This window comes from Tachypleus tridentatus, chromosome 11 (genome assembly GCF_004210375.1).
Source record: "Tachypleus tridentatus isolate NWPU-2018 chromosome 11, ASM421037v1, whole genome shotgun sequence".
NCBI classification, from domain to species: Eukaryota; Metazoa; Arthropoda; class Merostomata; order Xiphosura; family Limulidae; genus Tachypleus; species Tachypleus tridentatus.
The window spans coordinates 86,486,077-86,509,465 of NC_134835.1; the positions used below are offsets into that span (position 1 = coordinate 86,486,077).

At 34.0% G+C, this 23,389-nt stretch overlaps 1 long non-coding RNA gene across 1 annotated transcript; it reads left to right on the plus strand.

The window, feature by feature from the left end:
- Positions 1 to 227: 227 nt before the first annotated feature.
- On the plus strand, positions 228 to 21,227 carry LOC143232681 (uncharacterized). Its single transcript, XR_013017659.1, has 2 exons — positions 228 to 458; positions 19,237 to 21,227. It is a non-coding gene; the product is annotated as an uncharacterized LOC143232681 (long non-coding RNA).
- The last annotated feature ends 2,162 nt before the right edge of the window (positions 21,228 to 23,389 follow it).

Sequence of the window (23,389 nt, forward strand, 5' to 3'; positions counted from 1 at the left end):
AAAATCTAATAATAAATTTTATTAAATGAAGTGTGAATCTTTTATGTTGCCAGTTGCTTTAATTAACATATAAAAACTTTCCGGAAGTTCGATAAAACCGAACATTTGTTGACTATTTTGAAACTTTTTTTTTACTCAGACTTGTTAAATTATTAAATCACGTGACTACGGTTTCCAGTAGCAACTGCACAGGCGCAGACGTGATGGAACAGCAAATCATTACCCGATACACAGAGGAACAATTTACGAGTTGACCAATTGATGTTGTCTTGTGGAACTAAAAATGGATTAGCAAAACTTATATTTACATGTAACATTCCTTAGCGATTTCTAGAGCCATCATGATACACGTTACTTAACATGAATTATGAGATATGGCCGAGAGAATTGAGAGTTGAACTACACTCTAAAAAAAAACAACAAGGAAAATAACGTCTGAGTTACTTCTAGAAGCTCTGGTAAGTCGTGGTTAGCGATTTGTTCCACTACGATGTAGAGACGGACGTTGCTTTTGTAAACTTAAAATTATCTAGTAATTTTATTTGATTGTATAATTACGTCAAAAAGTAGGTACCAGCTGGTTTATGGTATTCAATATACTTGTGAGCTATTATAAGTTCTTAAAAAGGGTATATTGTTCAAGAGGTTTTTTTTCTCAACTTATTTGCAATGTGAGCTTTTAAATAAGCTAGAGTTAAGGTGTAAGAAGAGCAATATTTTTATTTCCAGTTTCTTTAGAAGTCATGCCATTTTTAATGGACAATGATAGTTTGAAAAGAAAAATAGATATTTGTGATCTGAATTATTCTTATTTATACATCCGGATAAAATTAAGGATGAAAACGGCTATATATTTTTTAAATATTGTTTGTTGCACAATTGATTTTTGTTGTCTCCTAGCATATACGTTTAATCGATTCTTAGAGTTGTAATAGTAAAGCAAAACTGCTGTAGTGTGCAAGTTCAAATCCATCGGACTTCAGTATTTGGACGTTTTTAGTCTCAGTGTGAGCACACTAGTGTGAGGCTATAGCGTCATCAAACAAGTAGTGAATAACGTAATCTGTTTAGTTGTTGTTACACAACACGAAGTTACACAATGGGCTATCTGTGCTTAGCCGTAACAAGCGTCAAAACCCAATTTCTAGGGTTATGAATACGCAAACACACTACCGTGCCACTGTGAAAGAGTTTGTCTGGTTTGAAAATGCTCCGTATCCTATCAGTGTACTGGTGCAATTTTTTAGTTTTTAAATATATGACCAAAAACAGAGAGAGAATATGACCTTATAGATATTGTGGATGATTTTTGGGCAATGTGGAAAAAAAAAAGACACCAGTATTAAGGTTTAAACAAATTTCAAAATTACAGATAATTTATTGCATGTTATAAGAATGATTTACGAGTACTGTAGTAAATGTTTGTCGTAAATGCAATCCATACGATTATGATAAACATATTTAGTGCCTAAATATTTATTTGATTCATGGAAAAACCCAATTCATTAAACAGTGCATTATTATCACAGGTATTTATGGATGAGGTCAGAGTAACAGGTTATTAAACCATTTCGACCCACAAAAGGAACCAAGTATTCAATATTATCCATGTAGATGGAAAAACTCGCGGATCAGAGTGTTCTAGATAGCATTGTGCTCCAAACTGTAATTTAAGTCAGCCTGGAGCAGTTCCTCATCCCAAAAAGGGGAAGTTGGTGATTATGAAAGCAAATCATCGAACTAAAAACATAACAAACAAAAATTTAACTCTTAAAAACTCAGGCAGGCCAAATATTCACAAATTTTCATTCACATCTCAAATTCAATAGCTGATGTTACTAAAAGGATCATTAAATAACCAGGATCGTATCGATTACATTCGACCATATGCTTGTCAAATCCACTGATGCAGCTTCATCGTAGATTTGAGCCATTGGTCTATTTGGTTGTATGGTATTTTTGGCGCAAAGAAATCAGGTTATCTGCGCCAAACAACTGGTCAAAACATAAAAGGTGAAAAAGATGTTCAGCAAATAGAAGACGGTACTTCAATTAGGAGTATTCGCCTTCCTCATATGACTAAAAAAAGGTCACAGGTGGGGTATGTTAATAAGCCATGGCGGGATGGGCTGATAGTGAAGATAACAACGCCATCCAATGACAGATCCAATTCAGCCAGTTATGCTTGGAGCCAAAGACCAAAAGTAAGAATGTTAGACCATCTATTCTGAAAGAGCATACCTCACTGAAGAGGGAAAACACATCCCAAGTGAGGTGCTATAGTAAAGACTGGAGTTTAGAAGCATACTGCAAATAAAATTACAAATGGTAGAAGTGAAGAGGAGATTCGTTGGACCTAGTGTGCAAACTCTAGATTGGAGAAGTGCAAACTCCCCGTGAGAGTCAAAGGTTCAAGTTGTGAATGGGACCAGCATCTTCAAGGCCGGGGCCCTGGCAGAACCATAGACCATAGACCCATAGTCTATTTTGGATTGAATAAGACCACTATAGATCTTGAGCATAGAACATCGATCCACTACCCAAGAGGTGGAAGAAAGGATACTGAGTATATTCAGTACCCTTATACATTTGACATATATCTGTTTAATGTGAGGAATTAAAGTCAAATTATGGTCAAATATAGTCCCCAAAAACTTTACATCATGGCACACTGGAAAAAACATTATCACCAAGATGGAGCTCGGGATGACGGTATATATCGTATTGACGGCAAAAATGTTTGCAAGCGGTTTTGTAAAAAACTAAAAACTAAAACTGTTTGCCGTGTTCAGTTTTGACAAGCGATTGAGAATAGTCTAATGCTGCCCTTCAAGGAATCTCATACTCTTCGGCTGACATGAAATGTAGAAGTTGTAGACATACAGCCGATTTGCAACAGTAGGAGAAAGTTATATAATTATAACAATGATTTTGATTCTAAAAAGTGTGACAAAAAACACAGCCCTGAGGAACTCCAAGTTCCTGTGTGATAAAATAAGAAAGAGTTAAAGCCACATAGACTTGGAATTGTCTGTCGAGTAAAACATTTCGAATAAAAATGGGAAAATAGCCATGGAATCTAAATGAATGGAGGTCCCACAGAATTCCATACCGCCATGTTGTGTCACAAGCCTTCTGAAATTGAAGAAGACAAAAACAAATGTTCTCTTATGAATAAGGCTTCTCTGATCGACGTTTCAAATCGAATTAGATGGTCCATTGTGGAAATCTGTTGAAAGAACCAACACAGGGTGGGCGAAAGGAGGTTGTTTGGTTCAAGGAACAAACAAGACGAGTATTAACTACTTTCTTTATGATTTTACAGGGACAACTAGTCAAAGCAGTTGGATAATACTTAGAGGAATCCTGAGATACTTCCAAGGTTTAGAGAAAGGACAGTATTCTTGCACCAAGTATCAAGAAAATGCTTCTCCTCCAAGATATGGTTTAAAAGAACCAGAAGAATAGCAAGCGAGGCAGAAGAGAGATGACGCAGTATTTCATAGTGAACATCATCAGGTCCGATCAAAGTGATGCGAGATCAATAAAGAGTGAGCTTGAGTTCCACCAGTGTGAAGAGGCGATTATAGTTGCAGAGATAATCAATCCTGATCGAGATGTGGTTGTCAAGAAAGCAGGGGAAGAAACAAAAGTGCTGGAAAGATAAGTGAAGTTATCTCCAAGAGTATCAGCGATGCTCTGTACATCAGTAACTTCCTGGCTATTGGAGTGCAAAAAAGAAAAGGCATGGGAATAATACCCCGTTGGTAGTTTTGAATATTTCCCATGTAACTTTGGAACTGGTGTTAGAAGAGATGCTAGTTGTGAACTAACTCCAAGATTTCTTTTAGCTTTTACGTTTAGCCTGCTGAGAATAGGTGCAGACCTGTTGGAAAGCAATGCAGTTTGATAAAGTTGTATATCTGCAAAAGATATTCCAGACCTGTTTCTGAGCCTTCTTTGCGTATTAACAGCTTGAAGACCACTATGGACGAAGATACTGTGGTAAACATGTCGATGTTTTAGATATAGAATGAACAGCTACTCGAACAATACAATCATATACCGCTTTCATGCATTCATTAATAAATGATAGACTAACGATAGTAGAATCTTTTTTTGAGAGAATTGTGAAAGAGGGCCTGTCAACCAGGTCCAACCACTGTGGCACACTGGTTGGATGGGATCAAGCATGGTCAATTTCACTCAAAACTATAGAAAAATGGTCACTGCCCCGTAGATCACTCTCAACCCTCCAAGAGAAAGAGTATAAACTGAAAGAGAATAGACAGATAGATTAATAGCAGTAAAAGATTGACTAAGTGCATAAAAATAAGTAAAGGAACCAGTATTAAAGAGAGAAAGGTCGTGATCCGAGAGCATATGCTCCATGAAACGATCCGTCCTATTAATATCAGCACTAATATAAGAAGGGACTGTGTCTATTAAAGTCTTCCGTGATTACAAAAGGAGACAGCAACTGTTTTACGAGAGCATAAAGGTCTGAAAAGGTGGGCATGTTTAAGTCGACCAGCAGTGCCACACATCTGCTTGCACTCTCTTTCACACAACTGTCATTCCAGTATAAAAAAACGGCTCAAAGAAAAAACACACAGGATGACAGGAATCAGTCAAAGCCTCAATGTCATCCAGATTAGAGTGGAAACCTCAACAGTTCCACTGTACCAAAACAGCTGGTTTTATTTCGGTGGAGGAGAACTTAGCAGAGAATCCTTCTGTTTACAACTGTGATGTTTTTCTTTATTAGAAGGAGATCTGTCGAACTCCATGGATCTTGTTCTTGGTCGAGTGTGCAGGTCCCTGTTAGAAGTCATAGTCTTAAGCAACTGAGAGCGTGAACAAATACTCGTTCGTCATCTCGGAGCCGAAAAGGATAAACTCGAGCATACAACAAAAGTTGGGGCTGAAGGAAGTGGTCCAGAGAAGTCACAGGAAGAAATGGTGGGGACAGAGACAGAAGTAGACATTGACTTGTCAACTCGATTATCTATTAAGATTTAAAGACTCTTCACATAATTCGAGAAACTTCTGAGAGAGGCACAGAAATCACACCAACTGTAGTAGTGAAAAATGGTGCAGTAGCAGATGTCCGAGATAGAGTAGTGGATAACAACCTTTAAACCTCTCGATAAGAAAAGTTTTAACGGTTTGTAAACACTATATCTCTTTTTCCTTCACCAACTTACGGTAAGAACGAAATTAAGAGGGGTAGAACCCACTATATTTGACGCAGTGAGGGTCCTGTTATACTCATAGGCAACTTGGTGTTTGACACCACAACGAACACATATCAAAGACCCATGACGATATGTCTTTTAATGTCCGAACCGCTTAATTTAGAAACGCCGAAGATGTCGAGGAATATAAAGCTGTACCCTAAAGTTGAGATAATCTTCCCTGACAAAGACAGGATAATGTGGCAATGAAAACGTCAAGATAAAAACATTGATAGGCAGCATAATTCCATCCTTATGAGGGGAACCACTGAGCACATGCCGTGGGTGAAGAAATCAGTGAGGATCTCCGACCCAGGGATGTTCTTAAAATCCCTCTCAACGATCGCTCTTCCGGAGGAATTGAAAGTAGCATGAGGGGTAACCTCAGTAGGTATGTCCATAGCATATTCTCTTGACTGGCTGATTGTTTGGAATTAAGCATAAAGCTAAACGGGCTTTGTGTGCTTTGCCCACCATGCTTATCAAACCCCATTTTATAGTGGTGTGAATCCAAAGGCATACCGCTTGGCCACTGGGAGGGCGCATTTCTTGCTGACTTTAGAGAGCCAGAAAGCCCTTCTAATCCATTCTGAATAAAAAAGGAGATTTGTCCTAAATGTTTGTCTTACAAAGAATATATTATGAAAAAACGAGGTACAGGTGCAGAATAAGGTGGATACTGCTGTTCAGAGTTTTCTGTACCTGGTCACTTACCTATAAGTTTGTTTTTTATTTTATATCATTAGGATTTGAATAATACATAATACAGGGAGAGAGATTCGACCTACTGACCCCAACCACTATGGAATTTTACAAGGTGCTGCACTGCAACGCTAAACAAGGACATTGCAGCAAAGCTAGGGGTTCGTGAGCATTATACCCAACACTTGTATCAGACAAAATGTTTACAACACCTGTTGAGAATGGGGTTGGGGTGTAGCACCTCAATGCCGCCCGTCTACATGAATTCAAGGTTATTGTGTTGTATCGCAAATATCACACAACCAGGACCCTCTCCTCCCCTTTACGGGTCGCCACGTACAATAGACACATAGATTGACGTTTAGATCCCAGAGGAGGTAAACTGAAAGTACAGATCCTATGTCCCCTCATGTACAGGAATCCATGGAATCTAAATGAATGGAGGTCCCACAGAATTCCATACCGCCATGTTGTGTCACAATCCTTCTAAAATTGAAGAAGACAGAAACAAATGTTCTCTCATGAAGAAGGCTGATGTGGCCATTGATCTGTAAAATGTTGATTTTTATATTAAAGATCTTATGGTAAGTTTATGAAAAAAGAAGAGTTTCGTCATGTAGGTTAGTATTTATCGGGTAACTAGTTGTCAATACCCAAGGTATGAGCCGGTCAAACAAAATAATACGAAGTGTACAACAGTTAATAAAACAAATTCTTTATTGCGGCTGTTGTATGGATATTTAGCATAATGGTGAAATACACAATGAAATATGATTATCAGAACAAGGTACTTAAGTGTTGACTTAATATTACTGCATAGATGAGAAAAGAACTTTGAAACAATAACGGGTTAGCATCAAAATACTTTAATAAACTTTACATGTGAATAACTTATACAACTGACAGGAGAATTTCATTCGAGAAAACATAACTATAATATTTTAGAGATAAAACAAAACTGGCTTCTTAATTAAATGTAAGTGCACTAAAAGTGGTAGAATAGCGTATTCACAAATAACTCACAATACAGCCTAAATTAAAACAACATAAATGTAAAACTAATCGGACACAGTAATCTAGGAAACCCAATACGGTAAAACATGTTCTACTGCTGTTTTATCTATTTATAATTAAGGAAAGATAGAGATCAAAAGGTTGGTGTCTTCAATGATTACTCAGGAGACATTGAGAAAACAGTCAAGCAGTTCTCCCTGACTTAAAGCTACGAATACTGTTAGCAAGTCAGTCATTGGTATGGTAGTTCGTATGAGTAAATCTATAATTAAGATGTAACGAAAACTTGTAGAGATACAGTTATGTGTATAAATACAAACAACATGACAAGAATATTAAGTACTATTTGTGAGAAAGTGTCTATTCTCACAAAGCTACTCGAGGGCTAACTGCTCTAGCCATTCCTATTTTGAAAGTGAGAGACTAACAAACTAGAGAGAAGGAAGCCAGTCAACACCATCAGTTCTTTGGCTACTCCTATTCACGAATAATATTATTAGCTATCACATTATAACCCATCTATGGCTAAAAGGTTGGTTCAAACATTTGTAGATTGTGAGTCAAATGTCCGAAACACGAGGCCATGCGAGGCCTGAGAAAGTGGAAAACATCCTCTCATTTACTTCATGTGGTCCTCTGTTTGACCTTACTTTAAAACAAATTAAAGCTTAAAACCAAGATCTGTAATATCAGACACTTGTCTCGGGATATCAGACGACATATAGAGCCTCATTGAACTATTTTTAAATCAAATAACGTATCTCAAACAAGCACATAAGGTCATACCGAAAACAACAATGGAATGTAAGTAACCACACAACTCAACAGAAGGAAAAGTCTAAGATAGATTCGCATCACAGCTAATTGATAATACAGCACAAACAAGCTAACAGGTGCTATTCTCAGTAAACATAATCGAATAAAATAATCTAAAAGTGAGCTGGGTTCTCAGACTTTGATCAACACCTTCGCTGGGTGTCTTGGGAGAAATTACCATTTATGATAGTAGCAATTTGAAACATGCAACTCTCAGACAAACTGCAAAAATCAAGAAAGATTTTCATTATGCCATGTAAGAATAATTTTACTCATAATGCTCGGTTAGAAGCTACATAACACACTGGTCTCTGTTTTAACACAAAAACATCCATAGAGCTTTAAAATTTCATAAACTTTATTAAAATTGTAAGTGCATACAGGTTTATAATGAAACAGTTAAGGGAAGAAGTGAATTGCTCTATAACAAACATTAGGTATATAACATGTAAACGAAACGAAACCCTTTTGCTTGGATTGTTTGTTTGTTTGTTTGTTTTTTGGAATTTCGCACAAAGCTACTCGAGGGCTATCTGTGCTAGCCGTCCCTAATTTAGCAGTGTAAGACTAGAGGGAAGGCAGCTAGTCATCACCACCCACCGCCAACTCTTGGGCTACTCTTTTACCAACGAATAGTGAGATTGACCGTCACATTATACGCCCCCACGGCTGGGAGGGCGAGCATGTTTAGCACGACGCGGGCGCGAACCCGCGACCTTCGGATTACTAGTCGCACGCCTTACACGCTTGGCCACGCCAGGCCTTTTTACTTGGAAATTTTAACATTTCTGAAGACATTACGCTATAAAGTATTAATTTAACTTGATATAAAAAGTCGAGGAGTAGCTATTGTACTCTTATTTACAATAATCAAAAGTATTAGTGCGCCTACTTGTAAAATACACAGAACATACGTATTACGAAAAGTCGGTCATAAAGTTAAAATAATAAATTTTATGAAAGTAATCCGTACATGCAAGTTAAATCCAAATCAAACATAATTTTTCTCATACGTACGGAGTATTGCCAATAATGCAGATTTCATACAGGCATTCGCACTTCATGTTTACAAACATATTAGCCCTAGATCAACAATACAGCCTTTAACCATAATGATTCAGAGTTCACTACAGTATAAAATGCAGCACTTCGTGATCACAAGATTCCTCTACTTTTAAAGCTCGGAATCCACAGTATCACAGCTCTGATCAGTTTAATACAAAAATCACTTTGTTAACAACCAGCTTGTAGTATATAGGAAATGGGTTATTTTGAAGTAGTGTTCAGAGAACTGTTAATTCATATTTTGCCAGGAAAGTGGTTCTTTAAATCTATATCTGGTTAATTTTTCTTGCGAATGATAGACATTGTTATAAACTGACAAAGTAGCAGACTTGTTGACTGTATATATATGACAAAATTAATTGCTTACTAAAATCAAAGTATCATAAGGATTTTTGTTTGTCAAAAAATAATTTTTACCCTTTTGAGAATAGTTTCTAATGCACTTGTTGAAATTTGCTGTAACTAATTCGTTAATGAAGTTGTAAGTTAAACATAGATTTTTTAAACAATATTTTCATTTACAGTTGCTAATTCTTGGCTTCTATCTCTTCACAAGTGAAAATACTATTGGAAAATATAATTATGAAAATCTGGAAGAAAATCAAGTCAAACTTTCCTTTAACCCTTTCCAGACGATTCACAGGTCACAGGCCATGTTTACTTACATTCAAAGTTTTATTGAACTACTATTTTACGAATTAATGTCATTAACCTTGGCATAAAACTGTAGATTATAATTCAGGTTTTAGTATTATACATTATTCAATTTCTTAATTTAAAAATAAATATTTAAAACAAATCTAAACATCAACTTTTGTGTTTTACATGATATGTTAAATTCAGACTGGTTCAAATTAGATGTTTGTGATATCAAAATATAAAGTCCATAGTTTTGTACAAATTGGGAACACAAGTTACCGATGCCAAGAAACAAGAACATAAACTATGAACATCCTGTATTTTCAATTTGCTGCGATATCACTAATGTACTGAATCAAACAAGTGACCCTGCTCACCTCTTTCCATTTTTGGAAACAGTTCCTTGTATACACTTCTATATATGACATGTGAGTAACCAATCGAAAGCGTAGTGATTTTATCAGCCATTTTCTAATATAAAGGTATCCTGTTTTTCTTTTGAGACAAATCTTCGTGCTGATAACTCGAGTCTTTAGCTTGTTCGAAATTTCATATTTTTTACTAAAATATATCTTAGTTAATAAAGTTGAGAAATTATAGTTGATTTCCATATATATCAGTACAGTAATTCATGATTTATTGGTTGTTAAAATGTATAAATAAAACTTAAAAATTATTTCATTTCACGTTCTTCACATGCGAAATTTCTTAGAAGAAGTTGTAACCGAGTATAAAGATCGTAACTAGAAAAAGATATTTTTTTTTGCTTTACTTCTTAAATTTACTGTTCTATATTTTAAGAAAAATAAGTTCGAGACCTTTTTTGTAAATAGTTATAATCTATTTACATATATAATGCATAATAATTGAAATGTGACTGTAATTTACAAAATACTAGTTTACTAAAACAAGTCGCAACAAGTTTGCTTTGTAAAGAATACATTTCAGCTTTAAATTGGAAACACGAGTGCATGCGCGTCATATTATTGTAAATTCTGTATTGCTAGCAAGGCACACCTAGAAGGTCAATATATATATATATGTATAAATGTATATTGTCATGAGATTTAAACTATTTAGTCTAAACACTTATGTTTTTGTATTATAATTTGTTGTCATACTATAACGAAAAAGGCATAACTTAGATTTATTTTCTACTTTTCTATGGTGGTTACGTCAAATATACCAAACCCATATAGATATTGATTAGTGAAAATAATCGATAAAATATAAATTTATACCTTAAGAAAATTTCGATAACTATCTGAACATTATATGGATTTCGCATGTGAAATTTCAAAACTTTCTGATGCATAAAAATATTTTTAATCTTAAAATAAATTACTTTGCATATTGCCTGTTCAAAATGCAAAAATGGCATGAAAAACATCTGATAATTTGCGTATGAAAGTATTGTAATGTTTACTGATAATCTGATAAATTTCGTGAATATACCCATATTAACTTAAAAGCTTATCAAAGAGCACAAAACGGTTACGAGTACAACCACTTTATTAATTTACTTTCCGTAATTAAGAAAAAGACATCTATTAACCACCGTACTAATCAGAACCGGCATGGCCAGGTGATTAGGGCGTTTGACTCGTAATCTGAGGGTCGGATATTCATATCCCCACCCCCACCAAACATGCTTGCCCTTTCAGTCGAGGGAGTGCTATAGTATGATGGTCAATTCAAATTTGTTGATAGAAGAGTAGCTTAAGAGTTTGTAGTGAGAGGTAATGACTAGCTGTCTTTCACTGCTAAATTAAGGAGGGCTAGCGCAGATAGTCCTTATGCAGTTTTGCTCGAAATTCGAAATAAACAGAACGTATTAATTTGATTATCTATAACACAATCTCTTACCTCATCTACAAACATCTTATTAATACGTGCATGTAGGCTGTACATGCAGGTGCCTATATTGGTACATGCGCATGTAATAACTTTCTGGATTGAATAGTGTTGAAAGAAAAATTCCTCATAAAGCCCTTGCATTACCTCTCTTTTGGCCCGGCATGGCCAGGTGGGTTAAGGTATTCGGCTCGTAATCTAAGGGTTGCGGATTCGAATCCCTGTCGAACCAAATATACTCGCCCTTCCAGCCGTGAGGGCGTTATAATGAGGGCTAAATTAGAGACGGCTAGCGCAGATAGCTTTCGTGTACCTTTGCGAGAAATTCCAAAACCAAACAAACAATCTCTCTTTTCTTGAGAAGTACACCAAAATCGAAGAAAGTGGGAATTTTCACAACAAATTGTGGCTTAAATATCGAGAGTTTTGGATGAAGAGAGTGCCATTATTAAAAAGTGCATTAGGTGAGAAATTACCGGTTTGCTTTATTTCTTAGAAAAAGTCAAGGACGGTATCTTAAATGGTGTTAAACGAATCTTGAAATATGATCTCTTTTGAAAGTCTCTTTCTGGACAAAAAATCAACCGTAATCATAAAAGTAATAGTTTGTTTGATTTTGAATTTCGCACAAAGCTACACGATGGCTATCTACGCTATCCGTCCCTAATTTAGCAGTGTAAGACAAGAAGGAAGGCGGTTAGTTATCATCACTCACCGCCAACTCTTGGTCTACTCCTTTACCAACGAATAGTGATATTGACCGTAAATTTAGAACGCTCCTACTGCTGAAAGGGCGAGAAAGTAATAGTTATAAACAGGTAAAAAATAACAAATTTCTCTGTAGCTTACATGAATAATCAATGAATGTAAACTTGGATATGAATTTAAAAAGTTAAGTCTCTGTAGCATATATCTGACTGAAAAATACCCCTTCATACTGCCAAATATCTTCCTAGAAAATACCCAAAGGCATTAACACATTCTAAACTTAAACAAAAACACAAAACATAAAAATATCTTCCTAGAAAATACTCAAAGGCGTTAACACATTCTAAACTTAAACAAAAAAAAAAAACACAAAACAGAAAAGTAAATAGATATAATTATATGGTCATCTGTCCATCTACTCAGCCTCTCTTCAATATTCAATTTTGGCCTGGTAAGACCTAATGGTTATAGCACTCAAATCACAATTTGCCAGTCGCTGATTCGAATCTTTTCATGGAATATACGTGTATTTATAGCTTTTGAGGCGTTATAAAGTGATGGACAGTTCAACTTTTCGTTGAGAAAAAGTATTCCAGAATTTGGCGGTTGATGGTGTTAATTAGTTGCCTTCCCTCTAAGAAATCGCTAAAGACGGCTTATGCAGATGGCCCTCGAGTAGCTTTATGCGAAATTCGACAAACAAATTATTTTGGTGGTGACAAATGCAACTTAGATCACTGAGATCTCTTGTTTTCTAACCCTCGTTTTCGGCTGAATTTGCCTGAGTCATATTTGTATAGAGAATGGCCATATTGGCAAACATTTTAGAAGTGAATGCCGCTTTTGCTCCAGCCTTTCCCATTCTAACACGAATCTGATATGATTTTGGATCCTCTGTAGATTTTTGGTGGTTATTTTTGGAACATTTCCGCGATATATCGAACAACTGATCAAAAATATGCCTCGACATCTTGTGTTCATGGTCTACACCACGCAGTGGGCTCACATCTTGTTGCATGATGTTTTTATAAGTTTGACTCTTTCGTTGGAAACTAGTTGTAAAGGCATTTTTTTTAGCTACTAATTTCTAGACATATTATATTGGAGGGTGATGGAGGTAATAGTGGCAGTTATTTTGAACAGTTTATCTATCAGTTGTCCATCACCTGATGCTTCATACGTAATCAGAACATCACTTCCAACTTTGTTCTCACTATTAACCAGGTTAAGGTTAATTTTATAAGATTCACTCTTGGCAGTATTTGATCCCTTAAATGTATATCTCTCAGCATTGTGATACTGTCAGAGCTCTAAGGACGCGTCATTAACATATAATTCAATATTGTCCAGTCCATCCAGATCCTGAAGACCACAGCCATACACAGTCCAGTCGCCACAACTGAGCATAACATCTTATCATGACCTCTTCTCTGGTGTTCTGTTGACTTTACCACTTGTTGTACGCATATTTATTTTGTCAGTTAGAACAGTAGCAATTACTATACATTTTCCTATTGAAATATTTTAACCAAATGGAGATCCATACATCTGATCCACAAAAGAATGCAACTTCTTTTCCAAACATCAACAAGTTTGAAGAACAACCACTCCACTGTTGCCATATGTGCACTAATTGTATATGGGAGATGATCAAATCAGTCGCTCCACTCTAATATAACAACATTTGAATGCATCCCCTTAACAGTTTTTATTGCTCTCTCAGCTAAATAGTCATACTTATAATTATAAAGTGAAGTAAGATTCCTTACAAAATTTAACATGTAACACAATTCCACGTGCAACTTGTTGTAATACCTTATTCCGTTGGAGTTCTCCAGATATCCCAAAGTAGGATATCTACTATCTTGTTAACATTTATCAACTATACCAAAGTGTGAACAACAGGATAAGCTTTGGCCTTTTGGATAAAATAATTTATCATGATTAACATTGTCGATTATTTTTACCTGTTTCTGGCGGAGACTCATCAGTATCCAAGGCTATTCACTGTGTTGAGAAGTCTGCTGCATCATATCTTGGCATTGTCAGCTTTTCTCTGGTAACACACACAAACATTACAGTGTTTACACCATCTCTATACAGCTCTTTAAAAGCAACTGGTAATAAATTATCATAAACAACTATCTTTTGTGTTAGGGCTATAATTTCGAAGAACAGTAACGATTACTTGAAGCTTTGGTGAGCTGATACATTTAATTCTTTCAATAATTAGCGTAATTTGACGACAATTTTAGTTGTGCTAAAACATGAGGGGAAATAAGAGTAAACATATAATACATTATGTTATGACCTTATGATGCGTGTACTTCTAATGACCAGTTATGACTTTATGGTACGTATATTTTTAATGTACAGTTATGTTATGACTTTCAGGTATCTATGTTCATAATGAACATTTATTTTATGGCCTTGTGATACGCATGTTTATTATGAACAGTTATGTTATGGCCTTATGGTACGTATGTTTCTAATGGATAATATCAGTTTATGATATGTGAGTTTCTCAGAAAAAAACACCAATTTTCTTAAATCTTATAATTAATTTCAATGACTTTCAGTTTTAGAAGCTCATATCTTAATGACATTATGAGGAGATACTGATATATACGTTTAATAAGTTTTAACCTAACGACTGTGTTTTGAAATATTAAATCGAAATGAGCTAATAAACTTGTTTTTCTGAACACTGAGGCCAAATTGTAATAGCACAAAATCCATTCATCTGCAGTTCATCTAAATTTAATTCCAAACACGTATTTAAAATAAAATATTTTTGTCGTAAAGTATTTTTATATCGATAAGTTCAGTACGTAAAATGTGATATAAAAATCCAGAATGTGTGCATTAAATCGATACTTATGGTTTATAAACTAAATTAAAATTGTGCGATCTAATTTACATAATGAACCGAAATATTTTGTCGTGTAAACTTAATATACATTCTATGTTTAACGCACTATGTCTGTTTGTTTTTGAATTTCGCGGAAAGTTACACGAGGACTATCTGTCCCTAAATTAGTAGTATAAGACTAGAGGGAGGGAAGGTAGCTAGTTATCCCCACCCACCGCCAACTCTTGGGTTGCTTTTTCACCAACGAATAGAGAGATTAACAATCACATTATAATGCTCCCTCAATTGAATCGGAGAGCATGTTTGGGGCGATGGGTATTCAAACCCGCGAACTTCAGATTACAAGTCAATCGACTTAACCACTTGGCCATATCTGACCAGGCATAATCTACACAGCTATTTAACGTAAACAATTAATGGTTTTACAAAATAACTGCTATCAATGCTATTATAACACATATGCTTGAAGTTAGTTTTTGAAGAGATATGAGTTTTACGCTGTTATGGTTTAAGTGACTCATACTAATTTCAAGAGCTAACATTGTTTTTATTGAACGTTACACAAAGGAGGTACAGTATTTAATCTAATATAATAAACAAGTATGAAATGTATAAAAATCAAAATACTTTGAACAAATCAAATATATATATATGTATATATACATATTCTGTTTGAATTTTACAAACATTTAACTTTCACATGAACGACCCTTTTGATGAAATCAGAAGAAAATTTTGATTATCATTTTCTTTGAAAACGTTTACCAAGTCACAGGTCCGGCATGGCCAGGTGGTTACGGCGCAAGACTCGTAATCTGAGGGTCGCGGATTCGGATCCCAGACACACCAAACATGCTCGTCCTTTCAGCCGTAAGGGTATTGTAATGTTTCAATCAATCCACTATTCGTTGGTAAAACAGTAGCCCAGGGGTTGATGTTGGGTGGTAATTACTTGCTACCTTTTCCCTCTAGTCTTACACTGCTAAATTAGGGACGGCTAACGCAGGTAAACCACGTGTAATTTTGCGCGAAAAAAAACAACAACCAACCAACCAAGTCAGATATTTTGTAAAATATTTTGTTGTAACTATAAATGACTGTATAACATACACAAATGGAAGTTTAAGTTTTACGCTTTATTTGACTTTACTTGCCCAAAGTGTACATAAAACTTTGATGTTCTTTCCAATGGCTGTACAATATAGTCTTTCAGAGTGTTCTAGAGAAGCATCAGTGGTGGTTTCTTAATAGGAAGCACGTCCTCAGTAGTTTTGTGGGATGTTCAACCAAAGTGGCCAATAGAACTTGCAAAAACATCAACATATTCACCCTGCAGCTTACCGAATTCTTTTTACTCACATGTTTAAATATTTGCGACAGTCTTCTACGGACAATATCATATTTTCTGAAAGTCAAGCTTGGGTAGGCGCTTCTGTAGTGAAACTATAGCTGTAAAGCTTTAGTCTTCTTAACACTATTGTCGTTGGTCACTGCCCATAACTACACGCTGTATTTGTAATATACCCTTGTCTACGAAACATTACAGTGTTGAATGATACAGATGTCTTATCTCCTAGATATACTTTTGTAGCTCAGTGTTCCTGGATTTTAAAGTTATTGTTGAGTGCTTATAAATAGCTTGCAAATTCTACAGTGTCTATTCCTATAAATCGTGGCTAAACTGAAATAGTTTAATTTAAAGAATAATAGTCTTATATTTAAAGATATGATATAACTGTCTCTTAGTATGAAATTATTGCTTGTTTAAAAACTAAAAGTAATTATTATCCGTCATATGTAATACACCGATTTTCAATTGTAAAAATAATTATTTTTCTTATAAATGAGGAGATCCCAGTGTGTGAGCTGTTAGTTTAGAACTTAGCTATAATCTGACAGAGTGCAGATAGTCTATTGTGTAGCTTTGTGCTAAAACAAACAACAACACATAAACAAATATAAAAAGAGGAATACATCGTAAAGGACTAATAATGAAAGATTTAAGGTGACTTTAAATTTTATGATGAAGCAGGCAAAGTTTCTTAATTATTTAATAAGATATAGCGATTTGTAGGCAAAATGAGAAATTTTAATAGATACGGGTCTCCTAGTGTAATGTGCTTTACTACATAAATGAATAGAAACCTTGACAGACACTTTACTTTCGCGCTAGTATTGTTTACCCGTTACTGTGTTTAAGAAGCGAAGCTCTCTATAGTATTTGCCTTAAGAATATTTATAGTTAAGCTACTTATAGACACCCATCATTTTAAACTATTCACTACAGGAAAGAGAGCTTCTATCTGCGCTAAGGAATTGAGTGTTACACTCGCATCACACCCATTGTTTAGATGCGAGAAATATTTAGAGGTATCGTACTGATTCGAATCTGGCTCGCCATCTTCGAAAGTCAGAGCTCCACGGCGGAGTTAATCCACGCAGTGCCACACGGAAGATCTTGTTGAATGTTTGGGATATTCTAAGAAATGAGACTCTATAATCAAGCACTGTTATTTGAAACACAGTCCACACAAACACATGTCATTTATATACATTCTATATCAAACCAAACTCACACATACTTGTTATTCTTATTGTTTTCACCAAATACGAAAAACAATTGTTCAAAATTAGAAAAACAATCAACAAAAGATTCAAGATAAGGCATTTTTTATTACTGGGAAATGAAAGTCAATTTATGTTAACCCAAAATAGATAAAAAATGTAAAATATTAATTTCCAAATTTAGTCTTTTTTTTTTCATTGACTGTTTTAATCCATAATTGACTGTGGTTGATTAATCATCTTCAGTAACATAACGTTAAATGTAGACAAAGTTTATCTTACGTTAAAATAGTATTACCAGAAGCTCTTTTTTTAATTAATTTTTGATTTTTAAATAATATTTTTTAACGAAGTAATATTTTAGCTATTTCATAACTTTGAAGATAAAAAAGTATCAGAACTCTAGGGAAAAGTTTTGTTTTGAACTTCGTAATTAAAAAATGAAAACAATATTAAAGCACGATGTCTTTCGTATGAGAAAAATAATCCATTTTAATTTTCCCAAACTACAAACTTTAGACTTTTATGAAAAAAAATCTTATAAGATTACGTTATATACCACGATCCATGTTTCAATCATTGATGCTTTTATTTCTAAGTAAATACACTTAAATGCAAGGAACTCTTAAAAGTGTCATTTGAGAGCTTTAAAAACTTTAACGTTGTGTTGAGAAAGGTGCTATACTTTCATTTATTCAAAATTAAAACACCTGAAACATCTGTGTCAGGTAACAACAAAAGAACTGGAAAATAAGCAACAAAACTAAGCTTTAAGCACCGCCTATCCTTACTAACAATGGCGTTTATTTTTAGTTTCACTACACTGTTTCTTAACGCATATTTCACAACAAAAACTACGTACTCGTGTTATCGTCTAAGTTTAAGAAATCATGTTTCAGTTGATGTTTATTTTCACAGAACGACAAAACATCTAATTACATTTATTTCGTTTGTTTATAATGTTATAATTTTCGCGCTAAACTACACAAGGTTGTCTAAGCAAAGTCGTCGCTGATTTTGAACAGCACCCACCGCCAACTCTTGGATTAATCTGAATAATAGGATATTAAATTTATCGTCTCTCTTTCAGCTGAAATGGAAAGCAAACCATGAACCCACAAATTTACAGACCACGCGAAATGTATCGAAGGTAAAGGTGTATTGTCTCTTGTCAAGAATATTTATGCAGTTACTTTTATGTGTGTTTAAGATATGTCAAGGCAAAAATAGATTGTTTACACAATAGACAAGACCTTTAATAAATAGTCTGTGATAACAGTGAAAACTGATTTTATACTCTGTACATAATTTTTCTTATTCCAATATTTTAAAATAATTATCATTTATAAATTATGGATTATTTTAGGCTTAGTTACATTTGTTTTTATACTGATTCATTGTTTCAATTTTAATAGTATTGTACATACCTGTTGCTGTATCGTATTATCGACAATATTATGATATTGTCTTATCTGAATGGATTTTGAACAGCAACAGTCCCTACTATTCATTCTGTGGTAACTTAATATTATTTGTTTTTTATAGGCATACAGACATTTTTGATTTCGGGTATCTCGAATCTTATTAAAAATAACATTTAGAATAATTTTTAACGTGAAAGATTTATTTCGTTTATCTCTTTTATTGTTACCGCCTTGGGGAAATTACTTGTGTTTTCCGACTTGATTTTTACTTATAAAAAATATAACAGATTTTTATGTCTATCGACGTCTCTATAATAACAAAGTTCGAACTATTTTATAGATTATTGGCGTTTGCCCCCACACGACGAGAGCATCAATTACTAAAGACCTTGCCATGTAGGGACTTCGGCCAATCTAATTATGTTCTACTTCTCTATTGTTAAATTTTTCCTGATACATGCCGCCTCGGGAGACGTCCAAGGTATGTTTAACTTGATTACTGTAACCGATAGTCAAGAAAGAAAACGAGGTGGTAGGGAATGGACAGTTACCGTGAGAAAAGTTCCGGCTTTCTTGAAGGTTGAGCGAAAGGCGATTTGGCGGTCATAGCTCCATCAGCTGATTTTCGCATGCTTTTAAAAAACAATGTGGCTGGAGGAACGTGATTAGAAACCAGAGCTTATATTAGTTGGTAATAATACAGTACTTTTTTCTTTAATGTTGAAACTTATATATCACTTGGAACATTTATCCAATATCTCTTGACATCAAGATTACGTTACTAGTATTTTTGATTGTTTGCTGAAAAGAAAATTATTTACACATGCAACATATCAGTTTATATACAGATATATAAGAAATTATAATATTAAATATTTTATTTTACCTTCTCTTCTGTATCCCTCCAAAGGTTTACGAAGATAAAAAGCGAGTTTCTTTACCTGTGGTGAGAAGATCACAGCTAACCCATTGTGTTTCTTTGTGCTTAACATTAAACAATTAACCAAGTTTTATGTTATTAGCAAGCTTGCAAAATGTCAGCTTGTACTTAAAAGTTGTTCTTTGAAAGATAAATGTGATGTAATATTTAAAGAAATGATAATAATTATGTAGTATATCAGAAAAATATGTTTTTACCATCATACTATTTCTTATTTTGATATCTGTCTATATAATTCCCGCCTCTATACAGGTCATGAATTCACTATATGGATTGGATAAGTCACTAACAAATCTAGAAGCTAAATTGTAAAAAGTGTATTATTATGACGTAAAAACATTATTTTAAACTCACATAATTTTACATAAGAAAAACAACGACAAAGATTATACTACGTTAACCAACTAAACATATAGTTTAGGTGCTAAATGCCTAAGTGGTGGGACTGTATGTAGACATATGTTCAGAGCGCAATTTGGAAACACAAGGTGCTAGATAGTGTTCCTACAACTGAGTTCTACTTACCATAACTGATACACTTATCTACAAAATGAATGCTTTAATTGTTTATCTTCCAAGTCATTAAGACTGGCATAATATTTCTTTGGAAATAAATAGTTAGTGAAGGTTAATGTTATTCAAAGTTATATAAAGATTGAGGAATCCTTTTTTCTAAATATTATACACTCAAACTTTGAGGAAAGCAGTAACCTAACACCCATCTCCATAAAAGTTTCTCCCCAGTGGCACAGCGTTACGTCTGCGGACGTACAACGCTAAAAAACGGGTTGCGTGGAAAGAGTTCAGATAACCCATTGCATAGCTTTGTGCTTAATTCCTAACAAACCTTCCAGTTACACTATAACAAACTAAGACACTGTTACAGTATATTAATTTAATTATTTAATTGAAGATTATTATTATATATTATATAAAACGAAAAGAAAGTTAAGAGCGTCAGATTTTTAACAGGTAAAATGTTGAACTGAGATAATTTAAAAAAAAGCAGGAGTCATCAACAATTTCAGATGGAAGTGATATGCAAGACTTACAGAAAAAAACAAATTAAGAGAGAGAGAGAAGACTGTACACGTGTGGAAGCAAAAGGTGATTCATTCTATTGTGGCCCGCCATGACCAAGCGTGTTAAGGCGTGCGACTCGTAATCTGAGGGTCGCGAGTTCGCATCCCGGTCGCGCCAAACATGCTCGTCCTTTCAGCCGTGGGGGCGTTATAATGTGACGGTCAATCCTACTATTCGTTGGTAAAAGAGTAGCCCAAGAGTTGGCGGTGAATGGTGATGACTAGCTGCCTTCCCTCTAGTCTTACACTGCTAAATTAGAGACGGCTAGCACAGTTAGCCCTCGAGTAGCTTTGTGCGAAATTCAAAAACAAACATTCTATTGTACAACCTGAAGCCATAGCTACAACCTGAAGTGTAAAATAAAGTTATTATCTGAAACAATATAAGAAAGGCTGGATAAATCTATTATAAATAGTAAAATGTTACTAGAATATGAAAGTAAGTTCTCAGATACAATATTTAATTGTGATGTAAATTTGATCAAATCAAAATAATAATAAGGCACTCAGTATTAAAAATATTTTAGAATTCTGTAAGATGTAACAATAAGGCAAGTTTCAATAAGTTATTTATTAATGTCTTCTCTAAAATAAGATAACCGATCTCTAAGAAATATATATATATGTATATTTTAGTTTAAAGGAACAAAGCATAGCCCGAAAATATTTGCACTAATTTTTCAAATTAAAAGTTTAGTTGTTGTTTTTTTGTTTGTTTTTTATGTAATGGCCACACACGTACATAATAAATAATTGTGAATGAAGTCTCCGGTCAACATTTTCTGTTGTACCAATAATAAAAACTTTTATTATAAAAGCTGAGTTTTTATTCTTGTTTCGTTGTTTTTATTAAGATGATAAAGATAGAAATGGTTGTAGAAAATGATAAATGATAACAGTAAATGTTAGTTTTCTGTAACAAAATGTTATATAATTTTTTTAGTGATGGATATTTAAATGAGATATTTGAACTTGATAAAAGTAAAACAAGAAGCAGCCTTTTATCAGTGATTTAAAGATCTGTAAAATTATACGGATTTTGAAGGGAGTTATGCCCCCAATATTAACGTAAATGCTCAATTAATAATAGAAATGAACTGTAAATTAACATAAAGTGTGAAAGATCGGAATATGAATAAGAACGTAAGCGGCTCTAATAAAATGTACACTTGAAAATAACAAACCAAACATTTATCTTGGGTTACTTAACACAGGAACTGATTGCCAAGAACAGAAGTATTTGGTATCTCAAGTAACATGTAGTAACATAAAAATAATAATAAATTCTAATACACTGGTATTATCTGCATTAACGTGAAAAAGACTACTGATGCAAATCCAGTTAGAGTGAAAGGCAACTTTCAGAAATAAAGATTAGAAACTATAATACTTAAATAATTTTCAAGTGGATAAAATTTAAACTGTACGGAGGATACGCTTTTGTGCGAGTTGTGTACAAGAGTTTTTAATTTAAGGAAAAGATACTAAATACATTGAAATGTAAAACAGTATGTTGATGTGTTTATTTTTTTATTTGTCTAAAACAACTACAGGTTATAATTTTTTAATGTTCATAAAAACATTGAGCAAGATTTAAGGGGCTCTCAATAATGAAAAATGTTTAATAAAATGTCAAGAACTAGATAACTTAAGAAATGTATATGCATTATAAAAAGAAATTACGATTAGTGAAATTCCTCTTAAATAACCTAACTAGTAAATTTAAAGTATATTTTAAAGCTGAAAATTTCAGACAATATACTATAATTAAATAAATATATAGCTCAGATAGTATGATAAAATATTTAAAGTTTCCTTATTTATTACACGTTTGATAAACCTTAAGGTAACAAATAATGATAATTTATATGCTTTGTGTGTGTTTTCTTATAGTAAAGCCACTTCGAGATATCTGCTGAGCCCACCGAGAGGAATCAAATCGCTGACCTTTACGTTGTAAGTTCGTAGATTTATCGCTGTACCAGCGGGTGATTATATATTTTAAACATGTCTTATTGATGATTCTCATATATTAAAACTTCGTCTACGACCAGAAAACAGTAGATTCTTATATAAATTTATTTACTTATTAGTGGAATTACTAATTTATTTCTCCTTGAAATACTGTTAGGAAAAGGCCAGTCTCTTTTCTTGATGCACCTCAATCAAACTGCTTAGTGGGTTTTCTAAGTTATATACCCATGTAAGATTTAAACACCTTTAAACCTACAAAAACTGAAAATAATCTAAGCATGTTGGAAAAAAGTTGGTTAGTTGGTTGCTTAGCGTTTATTGGCGCAAACCAACTAGGCTAATTGGGACAGGAAAGTTGAGGACAAGATGAAGATGCTTCTTCATAAATAAAACAATGCACAGCATACATATAACAAATCGAACTCAGCAGAATGACTATTGAAAATATGTGATGGCTATGACTCAAACCGTAGCCATATTGATCATATTAACAGAAC